Below are 8,202 nucleotides of genomic sequence, written 5' to 3'. Positions count from 1 at the left end.
AGGCTGTGGCTGCAGGTGTCCAATATGAGGCTGTGGCTGCAGGTGTCCAATATGAGGCTGTGGCTGCAGGTGTCCCATCTGAGGCTGTGGCTGCAGGTGTCCCATCTGAGGCTGTGGCTGCAGGTGTCCAATATGAGGCTGTGGCTGCAGGTGTCCAATATGAGGCTGTGGCTGCAGGTGTCCAATATGAGGCTGTGGCTGCAGGTGTCCCATCTGAGGCTGTGGCTGCAGGTGTCCCATCTGAGGCTGTGGCTGCAGGTGTCCAATATGAGGCTGTGGCTGCAGGTGTCCCATCTGAGGCTGTGGCTGCAGGTGTCCAATATGAGGCTGTGGCTGCAGGTGTCCAATATGAGGCTGTGGCTGCAGGTGTCCCATCTGAGGCTGTGGCTGCAGGTGTCCAATATGAGGCTGTGGCTGCAGGTGTCCAATATGAGGCTGTGGCTGCAGGTGTCCCATCTGAGGCTGTGGCTGCAGGTGTCCCATCTGAGGCTGTGGCTGCAGGTGTCCAATATGAGGCTGTGGCTGCAGGTGTCCAATATGAGGCTGTGGCTGCAGGTGTCCAATATGAGGCTGTGGCTGCAGGTGTCCCATCTGGGGCTGTGGCTGCAGGTGTCCAATATGAGGCTGTGGCTGCAGGTGTCCAATATGAGGCTGTGGCTGCAGGTGTCCCATCTGAGGCTGTGGCTGCAGGTGTCCCATCTGAGGCTGTGGCTGCTGGTGTCCCATCTGGGGCTGTGGCTGCAGGTGTCCCATCTGGGGCTGTGGCTGCAGGTGTCCCATCTGAGGCTGTGGCTGCAGGTGTCCCATCTGAGGCTGTGGCTGCAGGTGTCCCATCTGAGGCTGTGGCTGCAGGTGTTCAATATGAGGCTGTGGCTGCAGGTGTCCCATCTGAGGCTGTGGCTGCAGGTGTCCCATCTGAGGCTGTGGCTGCAGGTGTCCCATCTGAGGCTGTGGCTGCAGGTGTCCCATCTGGGGCTGTGGCTGCAGGTGTCCCATCTGAGGCTGTGGCTGCAGGTGTCCAATATGAGGCTGTGGCTGCAGGTGTCCAATATGAGGCTGTGGCTGCAGGTGTCCCATCTGAGGCTGTGGCTGCAGGTGTCCAATATGAGGCTGTGGCTGCAGGTGTCCAATATGAGGCTGTGGCTGCAGGTGTCCAATATGAGGCTGTGGCTGCAGGTGTCCCATCTGGGGCTGTGGCTGCAGGTGTCCAATATGAGGCTGTGGCTGCAGGTGTCCAATATGAGGCTGTGGCTGCAGGTGTCCCATCTGAGGCTGTGGCTGCAGGTGTCCAATATGAGGCTGTGGCTGCAGGTGTCCCATCTGAGGCTGTGGCTGCAGGTGTCCAATATGTGGCTGTGGCTGCAGGTGTCCCATCTGAGGCTGTGGCTGCAGGTGTCCCATCTGAGGCTGTGGCTGCAGGTGTCCAATATGAGGCTGTGGCTGCAGGTGTCCCATCTGAGGCTGTGGCTGCAGGTGTCCAATATGAGGCTGTGGCTGCAGGTGTCCCATCTGAGGCTGTGGCTGCAGGTGTCCAATATGTGGCTGTGGCTGCAGGTGTCCCATCTGAGGCTGTGGCTGCAGGTGTCCCATCTGAGGCTGTGGCTGCAGGTGTCCCATCTGAGGCTGTGGCTGCAGGTGTCCAATATGAGGCTGTGGCTGCAGGTGTCCCATCTGAGGCTGTGGCTGCAGGTGTCCCATCTGAGGCTGTGGCTGCAGGTGTCCCATCTGGGGCTGTGGCTGCAGGTGTCCCATCTGAGGCTGTGGCTGCAGGTGTCCAATATGAGGCTGTGGCTGCAGGTGTCCCATCTGAGGCTGTGGCTGCAGGTGTCCAATATGTGGCTGTGGCTGCAGGTGTCCCATCTGAGGCTGTGGCTGCAGGTGTCCCATCTGAGGCTGTGGCTGCAGGTGTCCCATCTGAGGCTGTGGCTGCAGGTGTCCCATCTGAGGCTGTGGCTGCAGGTGTCCAATATGAGGCTGTGGCTGCAGGTGTCCCATCTGAGGCTGTGGCTGCAGGTGTCCAATATGAGGCTGTGGCTGCAGGTGTCCCATCTGAGGCTGTGGCTGCAGGTGTCCAATATGTGGCTGTGGCTGCAGGTGTCCCATCTGAGGCTGTGGCTACTGGGGCAGCACCAATAAAACGAAAATTGTAATATAACCAACAGAAGTCATGACAGGAATAAAAATGTATAAACAAATGAACTGAGTTACCCATTATTATTTGGCCATGTACATCTAAATGCAACTGGGCATTTTGTGGTACAATCTTTCTGATGCCATCTTCTATCTTCTTATTTTGTTTTGTGTTGTAATGCTGTAGTATATTTCGCATCATGAAAATGTGTCCAGATGGAGTGAGTGTGTTGAGGAAGTAATTGTTTTTTCTCATGTCAGAAAAAAGCTGTTCAGCACATTGACTGTTCACCCAGCCTGCCAATTCTGGGACTATCTGAATTTTACGCAGTGCATCTCGAGCATCTTTTGTGTTATTTTCACGAAACAGATCGTAAAGTGCATAATGTTCAGCTGAACCTGTAACAGGGTGACAATCTGGATCCACGTTGTCCTTCTTTTCCTTCAACCAGGATATGCAGAAGATGACCTGTTTTTCATCTCCTGTCTAAGTCTTAGAACAAGATCCATTTTGGAAAATGATGGGTCCAGACCACATTGCTTGCAAAGGCGCCGCACCACATCCACCTGCACATACAAGGTTGCAATAAAAAAGTATCTAATATATTGATTTGTTTATGAAGAAAACAAAACAACAGAATTACCTTAAGATTGGTAAGTACTTCTTCTAGCCCCTCTTCTGTAACTTGAAGTTCGGCATCTTCAGTAGCTGGTCTTGGGGCGTGCATCTTGGCATACTCAGTATTTAAAACTGTATCTTCTCTTCTGGTGTTGGGACCAATCCACGGAGCCCAGTAGTGGTATGATGGTGACACCAAAAAAGGATTTTGACGGGCACCTGAAATTTTTTACTTTTTCAATAAGTAAAAACAGTGAAAACTACAAAATATATAAACATTTGGTTAGTAGTTTCCCTTGCTCAATTAAGTCTAATGCAATTATTTTAAAACAATTGTAGCTATCCATTATGCAACTTGTTAAACTTGTATGTCTAACTCTAACAAAAACAAAATAACTCCTTACTGCCCAATAGGCCCCGGCAAACTACTTCGGCAGTCACGGATGTCCAAAAGTCTTTCAAATTGATCTGACCGTCATACTCAGGTGGTGGAGCAGGAATTCTCAATGAAACAAAGTGTTTATAAGAATGTTTATAGAATATTTTTAAGATTATTAATTACCTCATGTTGATATGACCTACCAGGCATACAAACCCATAAGAACCCGCTGTGACATGGGTGTCACAAACACTGGTGATTATCTGGAAAGGTCTTTTTAAAGCATTATCCCTCACTTTCAATCCAGGAAGTCCCTAAGTGACATTTAAGGAACATCCAGGTTCAGTCATGTGACAATGTGTGCATTTTTGTTGCCATGGTAACATTTCCAAAATGGTGGCCTGTCTGGTGTGCACATGTTGCAGTGTCAGCAATTGTTTAAAACGCTTGTTTTTGTTACTAAAGGTATGTTTCAACCCATACAACAATTCTAATGTTTTAATAACATATCCTAGATTACACTTGACCTGATTTTAAAAAATGTCTTGTACAAATTGATATAAAACAAGTTATGAAAATGTTGTGGTGACATATGTGTCACATCGGGCTGTTAACCTTAAAACAGTAGGTGGAATTTTGATGTGACATATATGTCACATTAAGAAAAATGGTAATGAGCTGCTCAAATAATTTATCTGATTCAATTATTTGAGTGTTATATATATTCTGCTGCTCAATTCAAAGAATATTTTAACATATGTAAACAAAAAAAATGTCAAATTAATAACATTGTTAATGAAATGTATTTTGAAATTATTTTGCATACCTGTAACTAAAACCGGTATGCAACATATGGTATAAAACAGGTATAACATGTGTTGATATCATATGTTGGTACTATTTTAAGGTTATTTTATCTTTTTTGTAGTGAGAATAACATGAATAGATTCAGGAAACATCTTGATGTTCAGAATGTACTGAAGATTATCCAGGGAGATGACAGTGAGTATGAGGGATGTGACAGTGATTCAGATGAAGACATTGATGACCCTGATTACACTCCTGACAAGATAGACATGGAGGATGATGAATCAAGCGGGTCTGATTCAGATAGCGGATCAAGTGATTTAGATTTAGAAGCTGCACAACCAAACATAAACTCTGGGAAGCAAAATACAACCAGCCAGGGTAAAAAAAAAACATTTTCTTGGAGAAAGAAACATTTTGAAACCCCTGAGTGCACATTCAAAGGGCCGAGCGTCACACCTCCAGACAATCTTCAAACGCCCCTGGAGTATTTCAGAAAGTTTATAACATCAGAAATGCTTGAGTTACTAAAGGAACAAACAAATGTGTACAGTGTGCAAAAATCTGGACCTCAAAAGAATGCTAACACCACTGTTAAAGAAATGGAAATACTGATTGGTATCTATCTGCGCATGGGTCTGCATCAAATGCCAGGAAATCGTGCATACTGGGAAAATGACACATGGGCTGCGTCCGAAACCGCATACTTCCCTACTATATAGTATGGAAAAAGCAGTAGGCGAGCGAATAAGTATGTCCGAATCCTTAGTATCCATAAAAGAGTAGGCGAGAATTACCAGAGTGACGTACTAATTATCGCGAGATTCGGGCGTACATATACTTATAGTGCGTCCGAATATTCCTACTTTCCTACTATATAGTAGGGGAAAACAGTACGTGAACGGAGTAGTATGTCCGAAACCTCAGTACTCATAAAAGAGTAGGCGAGAAGTTCCCGGATGGCTTACTGCTTCAACCCAGATTTTGAAGAGCTCGAAGATGAATACTTTTCTATCCCAGGAGGCCACGCGAGAGGATACGTCATTATCAAACATCGCAGAGATCAGCGACGCGGGTGCTTTCAAATGTGAGTAAACACGGGTCCTTGTGTTAAAATTGCATGTGTTGAACTACTGTAGAGTAAACTGTTGAATTGTTGAAGGTGTAAAGACGTTACACACATAGGCGTCGATTTCGGGGGGGACGGGGGGGACGCGTACCCACCACATTTCGTCATGAGTCCTTTTGTACCCACCACTTTTAACTTCCGTCTATATTAATTTGACTTTTGGTTCGACTTTTTTGACCGTTTTCAGTGGTTGTGAGGAGCAATATGAGAGATAAATTTGGTAATCATTGTCTGACCCAACAAAAAAACATTATAATATTCATTTTATTTTATTTTCCGTGTTCGCATATGAGGGAAAAAACTACGTGTCGGTTACGGACGTGAGCGCTCTGAAAGCGCCACTAAAAGACTGCTTTAAAACTTTTCACAGAGACAGACTCTCAAACAGAACAGCTGCCTTTCTTTAAAGTGAATTTCGTTTTATTAATTATATCTTAATTTTAATCAATGTTTCATGATTTAATAAATAAGAAGTAGGCTAAATATAGTAGAATCACGACATGGAGGCGCCGGCGAGTGAAGCTGGAGTTCGTCTCATAAATGAACCGAAACTCAGCGTATAATGCACATTCACATTCACAGCGTATTTAGACACATTTAGACGCATTCATAATCATTACTTATACCGGTTCTTTGTGGCAAGCTTTATGCGTGCGATCGTGCGCTTGAGTGCGGCTATATTACGTAAGCTCATTATCCTGTAGGGCAGGCTATCGTAATTAAATTAATATAAAGGGGCGATTTGTCCACGAATGACTTAAATGAACAACTAGCCTACTAGTCGACTAGGAAAAAAAAAACTTTTAGTCGGAAGCAGCCCTTATTCCACATATTTTCGAACCAGGCAACAGGACATCTGTGTTGAGCGAGCGACCCTGCGGAATGAACGAGCGGAGCGGAATATTCAGAAATGCGCTCTCCACTCACGAGCTCTGATCGGAACAAACCCGAACCTCACTGTCTGCTGAACTTGCGCAGAAACATCAAAATATAACCAGCTTTTTAAAATGTTTTTTTTAAAACTAAACACTATTTTAGCACAAATTATGAGCTTATTGGCGATTTTTTTTATAATTATTGACAAAATTAGAATATAGGCCTAGTAATTCTTTTTTTTTTTTTTTAAGTTTTGGGTGGGCCGTGCCTGAGCTACAGGACATCGTCTTTCAAAACATAACCTGCGCGAAAGAGAGGAAAAAAATGAATGCGTCATTGTACCCAGCACTTCTGAAAATGCACTTCCGAATGTGTCTCTGTCCCCAGCACATTTCAAACCAAACTGACGCCCATGGTTACACAGTGTAGTATAGTTGTGATTTTGCTGTAAAAACACGTTTTATTATGTATAACGTTAGCTAACAGGCGAGCTCCAGTAAGGACACGTAAGTTACGTCTCTAAAGTGGATTTACATAAACCATATACATCTTAAAGATGCTTATTTTAAATGTCTATTTACTTCTGACAGGAAAATCTTCAGTAAGTATTGCAGAAGAGCACATCACAACATGAAATAGACATCTGAGTGATGAATGTGTGCTATTATGTAGAACAAATCTATAAAGTAACTAAACATAAGTTATCTATTTTATTTGTCCATTAGTACTGTTGATAAATTGAGGAACATTTATGTTGGATAAAAAGTTAAAACAAGTTCATAAATCACAGAGGTAATGTGAATCTTGTCTGGATGTTACAGGGTCAGATGAACAGATGTGTTTTTATCCGGTGGAGAGTGGCTCATGAAGCTGAATGCTGCCATCAAAGGCTTTGAGTGAGTATACCACAGAAATTAATAACAATAACTAATTATTGTAATTTCAAACAGAGCTATTACAGCACTTTTCTCATTCTTGATTTCTGTGCATTTGCTGCACAGCTTTTGTGGTGGAGCAGGACCTGCAAGGGAAGATGATGGCGGCGTTTGTGAAAAAAAGTGGTTTTGTCTTCTAAATAATACTGAAATCATATGACATTGTGTGGTTAAAATGACTGCTTTTGTGTTATGTTTGTGCATTTTGTAGAATCTGAAATGTCAGCAGGCTGGTGTGAGTGCTGAGGATGAGGAGCCCAGAGCTGAATCCTGGAGATGGTGCCATGAGTCCCTCCATCACTCCTCCTGCCCTTACGAGACCAGCCCTTACGAGACCCTCCATCACTCCACCTGCCCTTACGAGACCACCCAGCGAGCAAAAAGTCGTCCAGAAGACGTCATTCTTAGACATCCAGAAGACGTCCTCACAGGAGCCAGAATGAACGTTTTTTTGACGTCTTTTCTGGACATTGTATAGACGTCAATTAAAGACGTGCTAAAGACGTCATTCTTAGACATCCAGAAGACGTCCTCACAGGAGCCAGAATGAAAGTTTTTTTAACGTCTTTTCTGGACATTGTATAGACGTCAAGTAAAGACGTGCTACAGACGTAATTGTTAGACATCTAAAGGCAGCCAGAATAAAAGTTGTATTAGATGTGTTTTCTGTAGTAGAAATGTCAAAGACTGTTAAAGACCCATACTGACATGGAAATCCCATATGTGCATTTTGCAAGGATCCAACTTTAAAAAATATTTACTTACAAATATTTATAAAACAGTGGTTGAACTTGTGAGTGAGCTAGTTCTCACTGAGAAAAACCCAGTTACTCATTGTTAATGGTTGTCGTGTCATGAAACTGCAGACACACAGACCATAGACCTAAATAAGATTTTAAAGAATATTGATAATATTGTATATTCAATTGAATAACTGTGGTGTATATACTTGCATTTGTATATCTTAACAATATAACTGTAATAAACTGCTTACCATTTTCCTGTAAACCAAACTAATCACTCCAAGAAATCAACTATTTAAATCTCAAGATATATTTTTATTACTATTTTAAAACTTAACAGCCGAAAGAGTAAAGTATAAATTAACACAATAAAACTTAAAAGCCAGAACAGTAAAGTTGTAAATTAACACAATTTCCCTTTAAATAATCTATAAAATGTTGTTAAAACAATATAACATAACAGTTAACAAAATATGGCTGCTATAAGGTTCACAAGCTTCATTTATAGCAGCAAGCAGTTTCAGATGATCGGCTACAGACTTTCTTTGGGCCTCTGTTGCAGCTGGGTCCCATTTCATGACAGC

General features: G+C 43.3%; 1 long non-coding RNA gene across 1 annotated transcript; it reads left to right on the top strand.

The window, feature by feature from the left end:
- Window positions 1–4,619: 4,619 nt before the first annotated feature.
- On the top strand, window positions 4,620–7,197 carry LOC311294582. Its single transcript, XR_014628081.1, has 3 exons — window positions 4,620–5,022; window positions 6,762–6,836; window positions 7,087–7,197. It is a non-coding gene; the product is annotated as an uncharacterized lncRNA (long non-coding RNA).
- Window positions 7,198–8,202: the final 1,005 nt, after the last annotated feature.

Source organism: Rutilus rutilus (assembly GCF_951802725.1).
Source record: "Rutilus rutilus genome assembly, chromosome: 8".
In the NCBI taxonomy this organism is placed as follows: domain Eukaryota; kingdom Metazoa; phylum Chordata; class Actinopteri; order Cypriniformes; family Leuciscidae; genus Rutilus; species Rutilus rutilus.
This window is presented reverse-complemented; position numbering and strand designations above follow the sequence as displayed.